The sequence below is a fragment of the Eubalaena glacialis genome, chromosome 14 (genome assembly GCF_028564815.1).
Source record: "Eubalaena glacialis isolate mEubGla1 chromosome 14, mEubGla1.1.hap2.+ XY, whole genome shotgun sequence".
NCBI lineage: Eukaryota > Metazoa > Chordata > Mammalia > Artiodactyla > Balaenidae > Eubalaena > Eubalaena glacialis.
The window spans coordinates 31,416,909-31,437,902 of NC_083729.1; the positions used below are offsets into that span (position 1 = coordinate 31,416,909).

The 20,994-nt window shown below is 41.0% G+C and overlaps 1 long non-coding RNA gene across 2 annotated transcripts in view; it reads right to left on the reverse strand.

Moving 5' to 3' along the window:
• Window positions 1–1,167: 1,167 nt before the first annotated feature.
• Window positions 1,168–20,994, reverse strand: part of LOC133105251 (uncharacterized) — a 48,631-nt gene continuing 28,804 nt past the window's right edge. Inside the window, exons 3-4 of one of the 2 annotated variants that reach the window (XR_009703821.1) lie at window positions 16,698–16,762; window positions 1,168–1,255 (exon numbers count right to left, since the gene is read on the reverse strand). This is a non-coding gene — a long non-coding RNA (uncharacterized LOC133105251). Of the gene's footprint in view, window positions 1,256–16,663; window positions 16,763–20,994 lie in introns of both variants that reach the window. The other variant, XR_009703820.1, reaches the window with a different exon arrangement.

Sequence of the window (20,994 nt, forward strand, 5' to 3'; positions counted from 1 at the left end):
TGAGGAGTAAGAGAAATTACATGTGAAATTCCTCACTTGGAAACTGATTCATAACTGGGGCTCAATAAATGTTAATAACACTCCCCCACCACCACTAACCACATCTACTGTGACTAAGGTAGATTCAGATTGGCAAGTCACACTCTACAACAGTGCTTCTCAAGCCCTGGTGCACAATGCAATCACCTGGGGAGCTTTAAAAGTACTTGTGTCTGGGAGCCACTCTCCTGTCCCACCTTTAAATATCTGAAGCGTTGGACCTCCTTATTTCTTGTTAGGTAATATTTCTGCTGCCACACCAGACATGTGGTTTTCTCCCTCCGGCTCCTCTCATTCTTCCCTTTCCACTAAGCTTTGGGGAAGTTTGTTACACAGCAATAGAAGCACACCTTGGAGATATTATGGGTTCGGTTCCAGACAATCGCAATCAAATGAATCTCACAGGGTTTTTGGTTTCCCAGTGCATAGAAAAGTTACGTTTACTTTATACTGTAGTCTATTAAGTATGTAATAGCATTATGTCTAAAACAACATTGTGCATGCCTTAATTTATTGCTAAAAAATGCTGACCACTGTCTGAGCCTTCAATGAGTCATAATCCTTTTGCTGGTGAAGGGTTTGAAATATTACAAGGATTACCAAAATGTGACACAGAGACACGAAGTGAGCAAATGCTATTGGAAAAATGGTGCCCATAGACTTGCTCAACACCGGTTGCCAGAAACTTTCAATTCATTAAAAAATGCAACATTTGCAAAGTGCAGAGCAAAGTGCAATAAAACGAGGTGTGCCTGTAGATAACTATCATACTCCTCTTATCACAACATGGCACTGTTATGACCCTCACTTTCAGATAGATTTTCATTTTTGGGTGACTTGTTTCTCAGGAATAAGGTGGTCATTAAATTTGCAAGACTGGATATATTAGTGGGTCCCTCTATGACTTTGATATATCGCCCTTGTCTGTTAGCTTTATTAAAAATGAATGTCTTCTTTATTAGTAGTTTATTCTCATTGGTGGGCCCATCTTGAGATTCCATCTCTGAAAAAATGAAAGATCACCTCCCCTCTCTAGGATATTGGATAATTCATCAGTGTGGAACACATCCTGGAGCCCTCCTTCTGTTCACAAACCCCTTCCTACCTCATCATTAAACATGATCACAGAGGCTGATGAGTCCTTTCTGTTCTTGGAACAGGTTCTACTTTTTCAGGGACACCTTGCTGACTCCCAGGTCCCTGTGTTTATTCTCTCCTGCTTGGGCAGACAGGAACAAATACAAGTCAATACTTTAAAACAGACATGTATTTAATATTTTTAAAAATAATACCTACATATTCTAATATACTCTTCTATTCACCTTTCTTTTATAACTATATTTTTATACATGTATTATTTTGGAGTATTATTATGAACTCATAGCCTTTCACAGACTCACCCTGTACCAATTTGCCATAACTGGTTTTATTAGTTGATGTTCACATCTGCACATCTGGGCTAATAGAAACTCCTCAAGCATTGCTCTGATAGTCTTGAAAGATCCTTGTTTTTAGACCACAGCAATGAGATGTTTCAAGCCTGACTGTTTTTCCTGTCCCAAAACTGGAATCAACTAACTTCCAAGAAATTCTGATTGCTTTGAGCAGTCAGAAAAGAATAGTATTAGAAATGACAATCCAAGCTTCTCGCTGGTGCATCGTGGAGGGGAGAAGTACTAGGCCCTTGGCCATTGCTGCTCGGGGCCTGTTTTGTGACAGAGCCAAATAAGATGTTTTTTAGGGTAGGAATTCATACTGATTTTCCTGATACAATGTGTTATGTTGCTATTCCTTGTTCTAGAAAAATAGAGTGAATATTCCTAGAAAGCCTAAAGGTAGGTCGTTTCCCAGCCGGGCAGTGAGACGGAGGCCCCCCAGAGACACTGGCTCCTCAGGACAAGGTTACACAGCTTTGTCCTCAGGAGAGGAGAGCCGTGGGGCTCACAGCTTGCTTGATGGCACTGCCTGGCCACCTGGTTCCTTCCCAGAGCTGCGTTTCTTTCTATCAGGATTAACGCTTCATCTCCAATTTGCTTCTTTACTCCTCCAAGTTTTTTCTTTGACTCCAAGCAGCCCCACTGCACCACTATACGGGGCCAACTGCCCGGTTCGCTCAAGACTGAGAGGGTTTCCGGGAGGCAGGACTTTCCGTTTGCAAACCAGGATAGTCCGGGGCCAACCAGGATGAGTTGGTCTTCCCATCGCCTGTGGGCAAAGGACCTCATTACTTCTGTACAGAGTGAGAAAAAGATGCTTCAAACTCTGCTCAGTAGAATCTTAAAGGATGGAATAAAAACATGTTTAGGATTTACATGTAAGGCAATATTCATGTGAATTTAAGAGTCAGGCTGCAGTATTCTTCAGCACATACAGCCAAAATAATTACATGAAAAACTGGAAGAAGCTGAGCTGGTTAAGCTAGTAAACACACAGCTGTGAACAATCTTCTTATTCAAAAAGCCCTGGTCTTCGGGCTGCAGAGCCTGGTTTTCCTTCCCTATCTCAGAGGGCCCTATAGAAGGTAGGCGTGAAAAACCAGTGGGACAGGGCAGATTCTCAAGGGGGGAAATGGTGTAGAGAGTAAAGCCTTTGTAAGTCCATACTCTGAACTTGGGCCCCATATCAGTGGTCAAGAGTTTAAGTGAAGGTATATTCCACTGTACTCTCATGAATATTGGTCTTACAAACAACACTGCGCTCAGAGCCTTGGCCTGTCCAAGAGCTGTGTTAATTAACTCTGAGCAACTCCTAAGAGGGCCAGAGGACAGCTCCTGGGGCCTTGTATGAAGCACAGGTAGCTTGAGTTGGAAGAGCCCCACCCTCTCCCACCCCTGGGGTAACCTGGTCCAACTTCCCCTTACAGATGAGTAAACTGAAGCCTGGAGAGGTAAAGAGACTTACCCAAAAGACATAGCTGGACACTATTAAAGCTGGAATTTAGAATCCAAATTTCCTGACTCTTTCCACTAAATAAATCCCACTGCCTTCCTGCTGCTCCAAATGTGTGTCTCGTCTGTCAGAGAATTCCGATAAAGGAACCAAAGAGAGTTTGAATACTGAGAGAGAGCTACTCTTCTGGACTTCTAATCTCCGAAGAACACATTTTACCAAAGGAAGAGAATTGTGAAATCATTTGGTCTATTACATGGGGCTTCAATAAGATTCAAATAATTTCAGCTGAATTCTTGCTAATCAACAGTACAGCCTTGACCTTAGCAAACACATCAGGCAAATTGAGTGGATTCAGTTACACAATTATCTCCTCTTTGGCCTCTTTAGACGTAAATGAAAGGAAATTGCTTTACCACCATTCCTAGTGAGGAAATTCACATCACAGAGAAACAAAAGCTGCCATTCTTTCTAAACACTGCACATATTCTCATCTTAGGATCTTTGCTCTTGCTGTCCCTTCTGCTTGTTTATCCCAGAGCTTCAGATGGCTTCCTCCTCATCTTTTGGTCTCAACTCAAATACTCTTTCTCCAATAAGCCTTCTCTTGTTGCCTCAATTAAAGCAGTTCTAGGGCTTCTCTGGTGGCACAGTGGTTGAGAATCTGCCTGCCAATGCAGGGGACACAGGTTCGAGCCCTGGTCTGGGAAGATCCCACATGTCACGGACCAACTAGGCCCGTAAGCCACAACTACTGAGCTTACGTGTCTGGAGCCTGTGCTCCGCAACAAGAGAGGCCGCGATAGTGAGAGGCCCGCGCACCGCGATGAAGAGTGGCCCCCGCTTGCCGCAACTAGAGAAAGCCCTCGCACAGAAACAAAGACCCAACACAGCCAAAAATTAATTAATTAATTAATTAATTTTTTTTAAAAAGAGCAGTTCTATGCTCAGCCCCAGTCACGCATCATCTGTAGTAGGTTGAAAGTGTCCCCCCAGAATTCATGTCGAACCAGAATCTCAGAATGTGACCTTGTTTGGAACAGATGTAATTAAGGTAACTATTGAGATAAGATCATACTGACTAGGATGAGCCTTAAATCCAATGAGCGTATCCTTGTAGGAGACAGAAAAGTACACACAGAGACACAGAGAGAAGGCCATGTAAAGATGGAGGCAGAGACTGGAGTGATGCTGCCACAGATCAAGGAACACCAGGAACCACCAGGAGCTAGAAGGGGCAAGGAGAGAGTCTCTCCTAGAGCTTTTTGATAGAGTGTGACCCTGTCGACATCTTGATTTCAGACTTCTGGCCTCCTGAAATATGAGAGAACATCCTATTGTTTTAAGCCACCAAGCTTGTGATAATTTATTACAGCAGCCCTAGGAAACTAATACACCATCATGCTACCACCCACATTATCTTCTCCACAGCCCTTAACCACTTGTGGTTTCTTCACAGCTGTTCCCGTCTTCCATCTCTTTCTTCTTCATAGAGACTCCTGCTTGTTTGGGGTGTTTATCCATCCTGTGTGTTCAGAGAAAATGAGCCCACCCCTGACCTGGCGGCAGAAGAGTGACTAGTCTAAATCCAGTATAGTCACTTCACTCCTCTGACCCATGATTGATTTCAACATGGGTGTAAAATAAACCCCTGGACAAGCAGTAAGAGGAAGTCTGTGGTGAGGCCTCTGATTGTCTTAGTCTGCTGGGGCTGCCATAACAAAATACCATGGATCAGGTGGCTTACACAACAGAAATTTATTTTCTCAAGATTCTAAGAGCTGAGAAGTCCAAGATCAAGGTGCCAGCTGGTTTGGTTCCCAGTGAGGGCCCTCAGCCACCATCTCACTGTGTGCTCACTTGACCTCTTTGTGCACACGCAGGGAGACAGAGAGAAAGCAAGCTCTCTGGTGTTTATTCTTATAAGGGCACTAATCCCATCCTGAGGGCCACAGCCTCATGACCTCATCTAACCCTAAGTATCTCCCAAAGTTCCTGTCTCCAAATACCACCCCCATTAGGGTTAGGGCATCAACATACGAATTTGGTGAGGACATAATTCAATCCATAGCAATGATCATAAGAGGTGCAATGAGGAGAAGCCACCATTCCTGTTTTGGGATATAACTATGTGAAGAGGTGGTACTTGGAGCTACAGGAACCAAACTGGTTCATGAGACATAACCCCAAGGAGGAAGCCAACATCCTAAGGGTGGCCGTGCAGTGGATGGAAGAGCTAGGTCTTCAGTTACACTGTTGGGTCTATGGATTAACCATCTCTGGAATGGCCCTCTCTGGGTTGTTACTTGTTTGGGAACGTGTGTGTGTGTGTGTAGGTGAGTGATTATCCTTTAGGCCACTTGTAGTTGGATATTTTGTAACTTGAAAGCATCCTAAGTGATTCCTTGGTATCTATAGTTATAGAATATTATCTATTTCATTTCTTTGTGTGCTTCTGTGTTCCACACATTGGGGTGTAGGCTCCTCAACAGCAGGGTTCATCCGCCTTGCTCCTAGGACTCTCTAGTTTTTAGTCTATGCTTAGCACATAGCAGATGTTCAGCAAATATTTGCTGAATGGTCTTACTTTGACAATTCTTCCTAAATATGTTCCCTTATATTCCTACCACCATCACCTTAGCATATCTTTTTTTTTTTTTTTTTATAAATTTATTTATTTATTTTTGACGTGTTGGGTCTTCGTTTCTGTGCGAGGGCTTTCTCCAGTTGTGGCGAGCGGGGGCCACTCTTCATCGCAGTGCACGGGCCTCTCACTATCGCGGCCTCTCTTGTTGGGGAGCACAGGCTCCAGACGCGCAGGCTCAGTAGTTGTGGCTCACGGGCCCAGTTGCTCCGTGGCATGTGGGATCTTCCCAGACCAGGGCTCGAACCCGTGTCCCCTGCATTGGCAGGCAGATTCTCAACCACTGCGCCACCAGGGAAGCCCACCTTAGCATATCTTTATTAGCCCACACCTGGACTATTGCTAAAGGCTTCTAACTCATCACCCTCCCAACTTCTTCCCACATAAGAGCATATTAAACTCCTCTATTAGATTAACTTTATTAAAATCTCCGGTGGATATATCTCTTGCCTTTTTGAAAACATTTGGTGGCTCCCCAGTGCCTGCAGAATAAAATCCCAAATCCTTCTATCTTCCTTAAAACCCTCCATAACATGACTCTCATCTACCTTACCAGTCTTAGCTTTGTGGATTGTCTACACTGACCGTCCACTCCTGGCAAACTGATCTTTCTACTGTCCCCAAACTTGGCTTTCACTTTTCCTCATGCATGTCTCTGTCACATCCATTTCTCTGCTAGGGAGCTTCTACTCCTCGCAATTGAACTTGTCCACATTTTACTCATCCTTCAAAGTATGGTTCCCATCACAAAAATCTCACCTCTTCCATGGAGTCGGTCCTGACAAGGCCCCACAGGACATAATGTCAGAGAGACTCTAGCACCATTATTTGCACACATACTCATGTTGCCCTGGTGTGTGTGTGTGTGTGTGTGTGTGTCTCCCCATTGGGATTGTGTGCTCCTGGAGAACAGGAGCCATGTTTCAAAGTTGTTGGTTTTTGTTTTGTTTCGTTTTTTAAATTTATTTATTTATTTATTTATTATTTTTGGCTGCATTGGATCTTTGTTGCTGTGCATGGGCTTTCTCTAGTTGCGGCAAGCGGGGGTTACTCTTCGTTGCGGTGCGCGGGCTTCTCATTGCGGTGGCTTCTCTTGTTGCGGAACACAGGCTCTAGGTGCGCAGGCTTCAGTAGTTGTGGCGCTTGGGCTCAGTAGTCGTGGCACATGGGCTTTAGAGTGCAGGCTCAGTAGTTGTGGCGCATGGGCTTAGTTGCTCCACGGCATGTGGGATCTTCCCAGACCAGGGCTCGAAACCATGTCCCCTGCATTGGCAGGCGGATTCTTAACCACTGTGCCATGAGGGAAGTCCCTGGTTTGTTTGTTTGTTTTATTTTATTGAAATATAGTTGATTTACAATGTCATGTTAGTTTCAGGTGTACAGCACAGTGATTCAGTCATATATACGTGTATATATATATATATATATATATATATATATATATATATATATATATTCTTTTTCAGATTCTTTTCCCTTATAGGTTATTACAAAATCAAAGTTGTTGTTTTGTTTGTCTCTTTGTTTTAGTTTTGTTGTTAGTGTCGTTTTCCGATTTATCCTTCCAGGGCCTTGAATGATATATAGAATAAGTGACAATATGTGAAATAAGTGACAGATTGCCTGTGTTACACAAACAGATACACAGCATGATTCTCTGCTGGCTCCGACCCTAAAGCCTCCCCAAGTCCCCCTGGGAGTCTCTCCTGGAACTTAGGTGTGTTCTTACACAAGTCCTCTCAGCCACCACCCACTGGAATGCAGTCTTCATGTGGCTTCTTGGACAACATTACCAAATGGATTCAGAGGTAGAGAAAAGGGCAGAAGGTGGGTCCAGGTAGGACTGAGATAATTTGAGAAGACTCAGGAAATACCTCTTTGGGACTCCCAGAAACAACTGGGGAAACATTTGGATTGTCCCACACAATCAAGTGAGGAGAGTCAAAAGAATGTGCTGCCTTACTTTGGGGTCCCCACTATTGCCACCCTCACTCCAGGACTTGCTTCCTGCGGTTGGCTGCCTGGAGTCACAGGGAACCCAAACCACATGTCACTGACCTACCTCTGCAGACAAAGAGCATACACCTTCTACACACAGACAAACACCTAGATCATTCTCTGAACCAATAATCCTAAGCAGGGCTGCGCTGTCCTCCCAAAGTCTCAGAGATTTTGCAGAACCACGAATTCAGTTCTGTGAGCTGCACCTCTGCCCCAGGACTCAGACGAAGCCAACAAGTGCTGACTCAGAATGAAATCTAGCCCAGATGCCTTAGTGTCCTGCATTCCTCTGCCCGTCCCTTAGAAGTTATCTTCTTTACCCCCAAACAACCTCCCTCCTTGCCCCAAACACCCTCCTTTCTCTCACCTTTGCATGCTCACAGGCCCTTTAGATTCCACAATCAGTCATTTCAATACAAGGCTTATTTTTCACTTTGAAACTTTAAAACTTGAAACCCAGGGATCAAATGTTTACCCACTGTCAGGTTGAATCTGTTCACTGTGAGATGCTGCACCACTGACTTTTGCCCGTGCAACCATCTGGTTGAAATACAAGTGAATGTGAACGTTCTATCTAAAATACTTCTTCAGGGCTTCCCTGGTGGCGCAGTGGTTAAGAATCCGCCTGCCAATGCAGGCAACAGGGGTTCGAGCCCTCGTCCGGGAAGATCCCACATGCCGCGGAGCAACTAAGCCTGTGCGCCACAACTACTGAGCCTGTGCTCTAGAACCCACGAGCCACAACTACTGAGCCCACGTGCCACAACTACTGAAGCCTGTGCACCTAGAGCCCGTGCTCTGTAACAAGAGAAGCCACCGCAATGAGAAGCCCACGCACCGCAACGAAGAGTAGCCCCCGCTCACCGCAACTAGAGAAAAGCCGTGTGCAGCAACAAAGACCCAATGCAGCCAAATAAATAAATAAATTTTTTTAAGTGGGTAGGTTTAAAAAAAATAAAAAATAAAATAAAATAAAATACTTCTTCATGAAATACTCAAGTCATCAAATAATTGAAAGCCTAGACCACTGATCAGGTTGTAAAACTGTGAAATTCTCTCAGTTGTCAGAAGTAGTTTGAAATTAAACTGAAAAACGTCTTATGGTCTCTAAGGAACACATGTTAATTGTAGGAAGAGCTACAGAGAAAATGATGTCCTCCTGTAAGGTGCCAGAATTCTTCCTTAGAGTTCTTCCAAGGTCAGAGGGCTGATCACCTCTTTGCTGCCATCCATGGTCCCCGTGTGGCTGGGAAGAGCTCATTCACCACCGAGTTTATTTCCAAATAGTAGTTTACCATAACATACATAATATTATTTTCTGAAAAAATACTTCAACCTTGTATATTGACCCAAGCTAACTATAAACATACCAAAGAAAAAGGTCCCATATAATCTGGCCATTTATGGACATAGTACCTGGGGGGAAACTTTAAATTCTCTATGTCATAAATTAAGAAATTTCTCTATAAGAGCTCTTGTTGAATTATAGCTGACAACAGTATGAGTAGCACAGTCACGCCACTGAATTCTTCCCAGCTCCAGCTCCGTAATTCACCCACTCCCACATGTCCTCTCTTCTTGAACTTAGAAAACTTTTCTTAATAAGTGTCACTTATGGGATCCTAATGCGAGATATAAGAGGGGAAAATTTCAATAGCTATTCCAAGACTTACAACATTGTAGGGAACAAATGCTGGATTTAAAGACTAAAAATATAGGATTGAGTGCAGCTTCCACCAGATACTGGGTGTGTTACCCTGGGAAAGTCACTTGCCTTCTTTGAGCTTCAGTTTTCTCATCTGTTAATTGTTCAATAGGTTCAGTCATTCGCAATCATTTTTATTATCTTCTCAAGTCCCCTTTAGCTATTGTGATAGAGAGAGAGATGACTGGATAGATGGATAGATAGATAGATAGATAGATAGATAGATAGATAGATAGATAGATAGATAATCTGGACCAGATAGAACAATCGTAATTAAGATTCTGGTGTTCAAAGTGAGCAAACCCAAGTAAGGAGCATCCCTTTTCGTAATGCTGTTCTGACAGAGTCAATAGTCTCTGTGTGGATGTGCAATAAATTACAAAGACTTGGGTTGCATTTTCAAAATGTAAAGAGCTAGAGAGTCAGAGGAGAACTCCAAATCCCCATTTTTTTCAATCCATCAACTGCTTCCAAAGGCTCATGGGGGAATTATGAAAACAGGTGGCTCCAAAATGATGTAAATTCCTTGTTGCCAACTGGACCTAGGGCCTGAGCCCTAGCCATGCTGATGTGGGCCAGACATGTAAACAGGGAGGACTTCTGTTGCCCAGAAGGCTTGAACAGCCCAGACCAACAGCAGCATAGTAGCCAACTTGGCCTCTTCCCTATGGCCCACACTCTCACCTTGGCGGGGTTGGGGCAGTGTGCTATGGTCTTAACAACTTGGAAAAGGAAGGAAGGATGAACCCAGGAAACGAGAGGAACGAGAGCTCTTCTCCCTGAGGCTGACAGCAGCTGCTCCAAATCATCATTCCCTGTGCCCTAACCTATTCCTGCCTGGCCTTCCCAGAACAAGACGCTCCCCCATGTGAGGCAGCTCCATGCCTTTTGTACTGCTCCAGAGGCCTGGGGAGTAGGATTCCAAGTGGGAGGGAAACGATGCAAGAAAGAAAAACCAAAGAGTCAACAACATAAATATATAAGCGCCTTTAAACTCCCCTAAAATCTCCCCAATTGTATCCTGTCCCTGGATGTGGGTCACACGCCAATTTCCCAACAATGGAGTTGTGATGGGGAGATGGGGAACAGAGAAAGTAGTCTGGAAAAAGCACTTTATGAATGCAAATAAGAAGGCATAGGCTTCAGGGACTTCCCTGGCGGTCCAGTGGTCAGGACTTCACCTTCCAGCGCAGGGGGTGCGGGTTTAATCCCTGGTCTGGGAGCTAGGATCCCACATGCCTCGCAGCCAAGGAACCAAAGCATAAAACAGAAGCAATATTGTAACAAATTCAATAAAGACTTTAAAAATGGGCAATAAAAGAAGTCATAGGCTTCAGTACCAAGATGTCAATGGTTTTTCATTAACAAATATTGCGAGCTTCTCTGTGCCAGGCACTGTTCTAGGTGCTTCTTCTGTAGGAGTTACATTCTAGCTCTGGTAAAGAGTGTGATAATAAGGTATGTCCCAGGACCTCAGAGCCTGGCAATAACTCGTACTCTTACCTCTCTTCTGGTATCTTATTGTCCTGTCCATTCTTTGTATCATCCTTTCTGTGTTGCCTTAGGTTGGCACCCTCTGTCCATCTTTCCCATTTGAAGCCCTCTGGGAATAAGGCTATGCTTCATTCACTAGTGATTGTCAACAGCTCCCAGCCCAACACCTACTCATAGAACAAGCAGGTTAAATGTTTGTGGAAGGAAAGAAGGAAGAAAGGAAAAAAAGAGGAAGAGAGCTTCTTCTGGCTTTCTTCTGGAGACTTCTTATTATACTTATTCAAGGAAGAATTAAGTTTCAGTTATTATTGGTCATACATTTTGAACTCTTCACCTCACAACTGCCATACGTTTATACTGTGGACCAATCCAACTGAAACAAACTTACATTTTAAATGTGTCATTTTTCAGAGCAAAGAATAAATCAGCAAGGGGCTCTCAGAAACAGACCATACTGCTGCATCACCAAGAGTGATTATTTCAGCAGCAGGCCCTAGGGTCTCTGACATTGCATGGCCTTAATTTACTGGAGGGGCTTTCCCAAGTGTTATTTTCGTAAACAGTCAGATTAATATAGGGGCTTTTTCTTGCATTCATTTGGAAAAATCTTATCCTGATGTAGAACATTCAAGCTCCACTGCCTACAAAGAAGCTAAAATCTTTCTTCTGAGTTGTTGCCCCTGAGACTTCAGTCTCATCTTGTCTGAAGCATAAAATGCAGGCTTAATTTTGTTTTGTTTTCCTTAAAATGTAGAAAGCACTTCAGGTCAAAGAACTGGAGAGAATGTGAATGCTGACTCTATATTATGTTTTTAGTTATTTTTGGTTTCCTTCTGTCCTTACTTTACTGTGGACTTTTTCCCCATTCATCCCCTTACCCCCTGGGTATCATTCTGACCTTGAAGGAACAGCTTCTTAACCTACCTACAGCCATGAGAGGCCCACCAGATTCTCACTACCATGGAATTCTATCAGGAGTCAAGATTTCCCAATCACAAGTCCGAGGGGCCTTCCTGGGTAACTTGGGCTCCATGCTGCCTCCTCAGAGGCCCCATGAACCACCCAAGATGGCTGGTTGTCAGTGTCACCCTTTTCCTTTTCCAGCCAACTATCTTTGAAAGAAAGGAAAAAAAAAAACAGACCTCTTTGAACACACCCATTTCTTTCCCAAATAATTCTGTTTAATGAATTCCCTATTAGGCCAAATCTAATGCGCTGAAATTTCTGCCAAGCATGTCATTCTGCACAAAAGGGGTTTGAAAATAGCCAGAAGCTAGTTCGAGGAGAGAACATGTGAAGGGACTCGATGAGGAGTTTCCCATCCATGGCCGGAGGTCCACTACTGCCTCGCTGTGTGCAGATTTGGGCTGAGCTATGCATCACATTGTTCATGTAAAGAAAAAGCAACTGTTCTCCCCGAGTGCCCATTCCCTGCTCCGAATGGCTGCGATCAACAGCCCCAAGACCCTAATTGCCACAGCCTATTAGAAATAATGAGACTTACGTGGCAGAAGCCAAGGGTAAAAGCGACATCTCACAACACAAAAGGTTAATATCAACATATACTGCTAGTGAGTGCAAAGGGCACATCAATTGGTGACTCATTACTGGGGTTTGACCCATGGGGAAAGTGTCATTTAGCAGAGAGGCTTTCTCAGGATGTGACAGCAAAAGTTACAAAAGATAAGGACTTGCCTGTGGAACACGCTCAACTAATGAGAGCTGAAAATTGTTTGAAATATCCCAATGACCTCACAGATGGGGGATGCTGATTAAGGTGGCTACATGAGGCTCCTTTCTTGTCTGACAGCCCATTGAGAAGCTTTGGTGAGATGTGACTAACAGGCCGTGAAGGTGTCTCCATCTTCTCCGACATGGTCCATGCTTTGGGCAAAACAAACACGAAAAATAAGTCCAAATTGACATGCATGTTTGAGTTTAGTTTCCAGAGACATGTTTTGGGAAAAGAGCACTGGTGGGGCCGTCAGCTAGGATTTCTTTATGGCCAAGGGGTTTTGTGACTCCTTGCGTGACTAATCGCATGACTGCGCTGGGGGTGAGCCAACGGCAAATTTAGGTCTTGAACACTCGACAAAACAACCCCACTGTTCTGTGGGTGAAATTCTATGGAGCTTCATGTGTAATTAAATGAAAGTCTCACAAGGGTCTACACCTTAATCATTCTCAATGTTTATATGTGGCACAAAGGAAGGATTTTTTGCCACATCAGAACGCCTCCATGGAACAATGGAGAAATGGAATCAGATTTTTGTTTGCTTTGTCCAATATTTTCTGAGACAGAGACATTTCACAGAAGAAACCCTGAAGTTCTCTGGGTCTTCATTTAATGCCTGGGACTTTGAAAAGAGTCCACTTTTATGGATGCCCTGCCCCTATCTCCTACTAGAGATGAGGATGAGGATGCATCTCAGACTGTTCATCTCAACTGTTTCTCCAGCAAAACCAGAAGTAATACCTGCTCATTTGCCACCTCATTTAAAATGACAAGAATCACTCATGTCTTGCAAAAATAGTCACATCGCCTCATAAAAAGAACTTATCACTGGGTTAAATAAGATTATACAAGGGTTTTTATAATAACATTTAGGACAAAATTTCTCAAGCTTTCCTAACTAGTTGTACTAGTTATCAATAGCCTCATAACAAATTATCACAAAGCACAGTGGCTCAAACAACAATTAACTTTTATTATCCCACATAGTCTCTGTGGGCAACCTCATAAGGTTGCAGTCAAGATGACGACCAGGGCTGTGATATCATGTGAAGGCTTGTCTGGGGCTGGAGGATTTACTTTCAAGCTGGCTCACTCACATGTCTGGCAAATTAGTGCCTGCTGTATTACAGAGGCCACATTTCCTTGCCGTTCAGCCTCTCTGTAGAGCTGAGTGAGTGTCTTCAGGACATGGCAGCTAGCTTCCCCCAGAGCAATAATCCAAGAGAGAGAAAGATGGAACTTTCATGTCATAGCCTCAGAAGTCATGTACCATCATATCCTCAATATCCTAGTGATTATACGGGTCAGCCCAATTCGATGTGGGAGGGGACTACCTATGGGTATGACTCTCAGGAGGCAAGAATCTTTGGGTAACATCTTGCCTCGATATTTAAAATATTAAAAGTATACCAGCCTGGGGCTTCCCTGGTGGCACAGTGGTTGAGAATATGCCTGCCAATGCAGGGAACAAGGGTTTGAGCCCTGGTCCGGGAAGATCCCACATGCCACGGAGCAACTAAGCCCGTGAACCACAACTACTGAGCCTGAGCTCTAGAGTCCGTGAGCCACAACTACTGAGCCTGCGCACCTAGAGCCCATGCTCTGCAACAAGAGAAGCCACCGCAATGAGAAGCCCACGCACCGCAAAGAAGAGTAGCCCCCACTCGCCACAACTAGAGAAAGCCTGCTCGCAGCAACGAAGACCCAACACAGCCAAAAATAAATAAATAAATTTATAAAATAAAAAATAAAAGTTTACCAGCCTGATTAAAAGATACGAAGAATATGGTTGTTGATCTAATCAATCGGAATTCTACAAAAGAGACAAAAGCAAAGAACCCCACGGTAAATTTTCTGAGGAAAATATACTCCATTTGACCAAAAACATTTTTTTCTTATACTAACGAATATATGTTTATATATTATGCCTGTAAGGCCAAAATGAAGAGATGAATTAAGAGATTATTCAAGAGAGGCTGATCTTGGTAGATTCTTAAAAAACAAGGTTTTTTTGTAAAACAACTTACTATCTTTTGACTCAAGAGCAGGATTTTTGACCTAAAGCATCTAGAAAATTTCAGAGTTGCCCTTTTTCAGTAGATGTCTATGGAATATTCTACAATCATTCACCAATGCGCCAGGTATGGAGAATTCAAGAGTAACAAGATGGAGAAAATCTAAAGTGGCTAATTCTAGAATCCATTTTAGGGAGAAACCCACCTCTTTAGGAAAATAGACTTGATAAACCTTTTCAGGAAAAGTGAGTCCCTGTGAGTACGAATGTGGCCAAGGTTTATATATGTTCTATATTTATTAGAACTAAACTGATTTATAAAATTTATCAATATTTTATTTCATAAAATAAATTCTTATTCAAACACTTGATGAACCAGTTTAAAAGAATCAACTTTTCTTATCTCTCTTCTAAAAAAAAAAATATGTGGTAGACTTGTTCATCTGGTTTGGTATTATCACAAAATTAGATGTTCCATCCTTTCATTTATATTTAATTCCATTTTCTGAATAAGAATCAGAATTTTCTTAGACTGCTTTTGTTTCATTTCACTTCCAGCATCAACACTAGAAGTTGGTTTTCTTTTCTAGGTGATTTTTCATCAAAAAATTAGAATTTTCTATAACACAAATGAACTTACCTACGAAACAGAAACAGACTCACAGACGTAGAGAACAGTCTTGTGGTTGCCAAGGGTGAGGGGAGGTGGGGGAGGGATGGACTGGGAGTTTGGGATTAGCAAATGCAAACTATTATGTTGATATATAGAATGAATATACAAGGTCCTACTGTATAGCCCAGGGAACTATATACAATATCTTGTAATCAACAATAATGGAAAAGAACATGGAAAAGAATATACATATATATGTATAACTGAATCACTTTGCTGTATACCACAAACTAACACAACACTGTAAATCAACTATACTTCAATAAAATAAATTTTTTTAAAAAGAAGGAAAAAAATAGAATTTTCATTACCTCATAGGAGTTATTAAATGCACATTAATGAGTAGAGAACCCTAAGACAGATTTAATAGGTGAATTCTAGGTAGTTAGCTGGCCTCACCCACAACTTCAAGACTCAAATTCCTGGAAAACTACTCTATGTTGTGTGTCTTCAGGATCACACGTGAAGAATCAAAGTCACAAATGTTAAATTCACACATACCAAGAGTCTACTGAGTATCTTTTAAAGTAATAAAAGAGCTATTTATTTATAAGTAACAATTCAAACACTATTAACATTGTTCATTTAATAGATCCACATATATTATACAGAGCTAAAACTTAGGTCCAAACAACCATCAACACATATTAGTCTCTCCTTTCATTGAAATATTTGAAGTAAAGATTATCTAATTAGTGATGTAGTTGTAATAGTAGTAGAATGTTCTCAGCACAATTAATGGAAATCATGAAGTCAAGAAAAAGGCACATTTAGGTAAGGTAATAAGGTTAGTATTGGTCATTTAGGTTTGAGGTACTTGTACATGAAAATGTAAAGAGGTCCAACAAGAAGGTATCAATATGGACCCGGACTAGCTCAGCTGATGGGCTGAGAATGGAAATAATCCTATGCTGGGAGGGAGGATAGTAGAAAGACTGAATAAAAGTCTCTGGTAAATCCAGCAAGAACTTTGAAGAGCCAGAATCCAAGCCCAGATCTATTAAATACAAAAGTGTATATTTTTCACTCTTTGGAATAAAATCCAAGAAAGTTTGTATAGCTCACTGGAATGAGTCAGTTTCAAGGTCATAGGCCAAGCATTTAAATTTTAGGCTATTTCTCTTTGCTTATGAGGTAAACAAGCCTAAGCTATTACTGTTTCTTTGGCTCTAAGACCTTATCATAAAAAACAAAAATGGTTATTTATGAAAATACACTACCTGCTATAACAGAGAGCTCCAAAATCTCAGTGATTTACATATTAAAATTTAATTCTGCTCACACAAAGTTCAATGTGAACACCCCTGGTGGAGTAGCTCTCCTATTCTCCAAGTGGTGACTTGGAGATCCAAGCTCCTTTCATTCTTGGGTTGTCACCTTTCGACATGAGACTTTCAAGGTCACCATAAAAGGTAATAAAGCATGGGGAAGGCACATGCATACTCAGCCACCTCAGCCTGGAAGCTCACGTTCTACTGACTGGAACTAGTTGCACAGCCCCACCTGGATGAACGAGATGAGTAAATGTCATTTCTAGCTGGGCAGCCGCCTCCCAACAGTATTCTGCCCTGTGGAAAGGAAGCATGAATTATTATCAGCTAGCTGTCTCTGCCACAGTTTGTTTGATTTTTCATTTGCTTTTCACATCAAAGAATGATTTGCATTAATTAAATAAAGCAAAAAGGTTATTTGAGCACTGCTTTTTTTTAATTTATTTTTTTAATTTTCTTGGCCACGTTGCGCGGCTTGTGAGATCTTAGTTCCCTGACCAGGGATTGAACCTGGGGTCACAGCAGTGAAAGTACCAAGTCCTAAACACTGGACCGCCAGGGAACTCCCCTTGGGCACCTCTTTTAAATAAAAATATTAGTAACAGCACTTCGCAGTCATAGAATGGCTTCTCACATACTTTAGCTCATGTGGTTCTCATGGCAATCCAATGAAAAAGGTGTTATATCAGACCCCAAAAATGGCTATTGTCCACTATGCTAGTTCCAGTTTTATGTTCCAGTATTGGACAATGTGTTATCATGCTTCATTTGTCAACGTGTTTCTAAATATAATGGATATTCAGAAACTACAACAACGTAAAAAATTGAACAATTGAGGAGGACAAAGATAGGATATGAATTAAAACCTGAGCATGTGATAAATTTGCTTTCAGTGAAAAAGATGTAGAAGAAGAAAAGGAAGAAGGAGGAGGAGGAGAAAGAGAAAGAAGAGAATTTTTTCCAACTTTTCACACCAACAGTTAAACAATAACTGTGAGATTCATGATGGTTTAACGTTAATGGCAAAATATTTTGTCTCCTACCCCAACTTCTCTGACTTAAATAAATGGAGAAACATAGCATGTTCATGGATTAGAAAACTCTATAGTATTAGAATGACAATGCTGCCCAAATTCTCCCCAAGATTCAACATAATCCCCATCAAAATTCCTATAGAAATTTTTGCCAAAACTGACAACCCCACGAGCCACAAATATTGAGCCCATGCGCCGCAACTACTGAGCCTGTGCGCCTAGAGCCCATGCTCTGCAACAAGAGAAGCCACCGCAATGAGAAGCCCGCGCACCGCAACGAAGAGTAGCCCCCGCTCGCCACAACTAGAGAAAGCCTGCGCGCAGCAACGAAGACCCAATGCAGCCAAAAATAAATAAATAAATAAATATATATTTTTTAAAATGATATGAACTGACTCCTCACCAAAGAATAGATGTAAATAGCCAATAAATACATGAAAAGATGTTCAACATCGTTAGTCCTCAGTTGTGACATATGTATAACAATGCAAATTAAAACCACAATGTGATACCACTACACACCCATTAGTTTGACTAAGATTAAAAAGACTGAATGTGTCACCAAATGAATGAATATGAAATGAGTGAATATGTTGAGGAATTGAAACTCTTATACCCTGATGATAGGAATAGAAAATGATACAAGCACTGCCAAAACAATTTGGCAGTTTCTTAAAAGTTTAATATACACCTATCATGTGACAAAGCCATTTCACTCCTAGGTATTTAACCAAAAGAAATAAAAACATATATTTACACAAAGATTATGCATGAATGTTCTTAGCAGGTTTATTTGTAAAAGCGAAAAATTGGAAACAATCCAAATATCTATCAACAGGTGAACGGGTTAGTAAATTATAGTCTATCCATACAGTGGAGTACTACTCATCAATTAAAGGGATGAATTATCAATACATACAACAACATGGCTGAATCTCAAATTCACTATGCTGAATAAAACAAACTAGGCAAAAATAGACACCTGGGCTCAAGTCCCAACTCCACTTGGCTATGCAACATTGAGCAAGTGACTTAATATCTACCTGCTTTAGTTTTCTCACCCATTAAATAGGAATAAGAATAATAATAATTGCTACCACTTACTGAGCTCTTACTATGTTTCAAGGTCTTTACTTTCAATATCTCATTTAATCCTCTAAACTCCATCATATTTGAGATAATGCACGTTTAGTACTTACCATTATATGCAATAAATTGTAGTCATTATTATTACTTTCTTACTAATTTCTTATTAATAATAAATAAATGAATCAATATATGTTGATATGTGTTTAACACAATAGATTAGTTTTTTCTGTTTTTGAACGTAAATGGAATCATATTTGTGTATTTTGTGACTGCCTTTTTTCATTCATTGTGTGAAAGACCCAATGGAATGCCCTGTAGAGAGATAAAAAGATGAATAAGACAGAGGCCCTATCCTCCAGAATCTTATAATCTAGAATTGGAAACAAAACATATACACAGATAACTATAGCACAAGATAGCAATAACTAGAAGCAAATATGTATTATAAGAGAGGGTCGTGGAAAAATCTCATAGAGAAAATAGTGCTTAAGCTGAGCCTAGAAGGATGGTGGCATCTCACCAGGAAAAGCTGCTGGGGATAAAGAAACTCTGGACATAATAGCACAGAGAAAGAAAGCAGGAGCATTGAGAACAACAGCAAATAGTGCATCATTAGTGGAGCACAGGTTGTGTGAAAGCATGTGTGAGCAAGGAAGGTCAGATCCTGGATGGTCTTGGATAGCAGGCAAGAAGTTTGGACTTCATTCTGAATACATTAGGGTACATTGGTGTGTCTTGAGCCAAGGAGTGATATCGTGTTGTGTGTAAGCAGGATTACTATGGCAGCGATATGGCCAAAGGAGAGCTGAGAGGTAGGAAGAGTGACTTAGAAGCTTTTGTGATGAGCTAAGTGGGGCCTGAACAGAGATGGTGGCTGAAAGAATGACAGGTATGTAAGAATTGATTTTAAGGTAGCATCAAATTGATATAGTGACTAATTAAATTGGACCAGAGGAGAGAAACAAATCAAAGGGACTCCAAAGTGGCAAACTTGCTTGACTGGAAAAATGGAAAGACCACTATTAGAAATACAGAAGTCAAGAATAAAAGGACATTTGAACAGGATAAAAGGAGTGCTAACAAGAAAGGGGGAAAATGAATATTTGGATTACATTAAAATTAACAGTTCTTTTCATCCAAAAAACACCATTAAGAGAATGGAAAGCAAACCACAGAGTGGTTGAAATATCTAACAAAGGAATCATCTCCAGGATATATAAAGAACTGGTACAAATCAATATGAAAAAAAAAAACAACCCAATAGAAAAATGGACAGAAAGACATGAATAGGTACTTCACAGGATGCTCTGCAAATGGGCAATAAACATGAAAAGTTGCTTAACTTCATTAGTCACTGGGGAGATATAAATTAAAGCCTTAATGAGATAACATTGCACACCTACCAGAAATAACTAAAATTTAAAAAAAAAAAACAGGCAATACCAAATATTGGCAAAAGTGTGGACCAATTGGATTTTCATACATTGCTGGTAGAAAGGTCAGTTGGTATTGGTATAGCCACTTTAGAAAACTGTTCAGCAATATCTACTAAAAATGAACACGTATCCAGAGACCCAGCAATTCCATTCCTAAGCAGAACAGAAGAGAAAAGCATATGTCCACCAAAAAAACTTACAAGAATGTTTAAAGCAGCATTATTCATATAACAGCCTGACACTGGAAACTACCCAAATGCCTTTTAACAACAGAATGGATTTTAAGAAATATGGTATATTTGCATAATGGAATATTATTTATTAATGAGAATGAATAAACTATCTCTACATGTAACAACTTGGAATGATATTATAAACATGATGCTGAATGAAAAAAGACAGTCACAAAATACATAAATATGATTCCATTTAAGTTCAAAAACAGAAAAAACTAATCTATTGTGTTAAAACTCAGGATAGTGGTTATTTGGGGGTGTTTATTTGGGGTAGTGACTAGAAGGGGGCAGGAGGGGCATATCTGGGGGTGCTAGTAATGTTCTGTTTCCTGATCTTGGTGCTGGTTACAATGGTGTGTTCCCTCTGTGAAAATTCCTTGAATGTGAATAAACTTCTGTTATACATTAATAAAAAATGTATTCCTAAAAAAAGCAAGTTTGGGGGTTAGATGATGCAGTCAGAATTAGAAATGATAATTTTTGTGGAAATACAGATATTAAACAAGGAGGAAATGTGGGTCTATGTTAGGAGTTGACAGGATGTTACTGGAGATAAATGCATTTGTCATTCATTACAATAGTCATAGATAATGATAAAGAGAAAGGAGAGAGAAAACTAAAGAAAGAATCTTGGGGAATGTTTACCCATAGGTGTTGGAAAAAGAAAAATAGAGAAGAAAACAGATAGAAAAGGATCAAGAAATGAATGCACATAAGCCAACCCAGAAGAATGC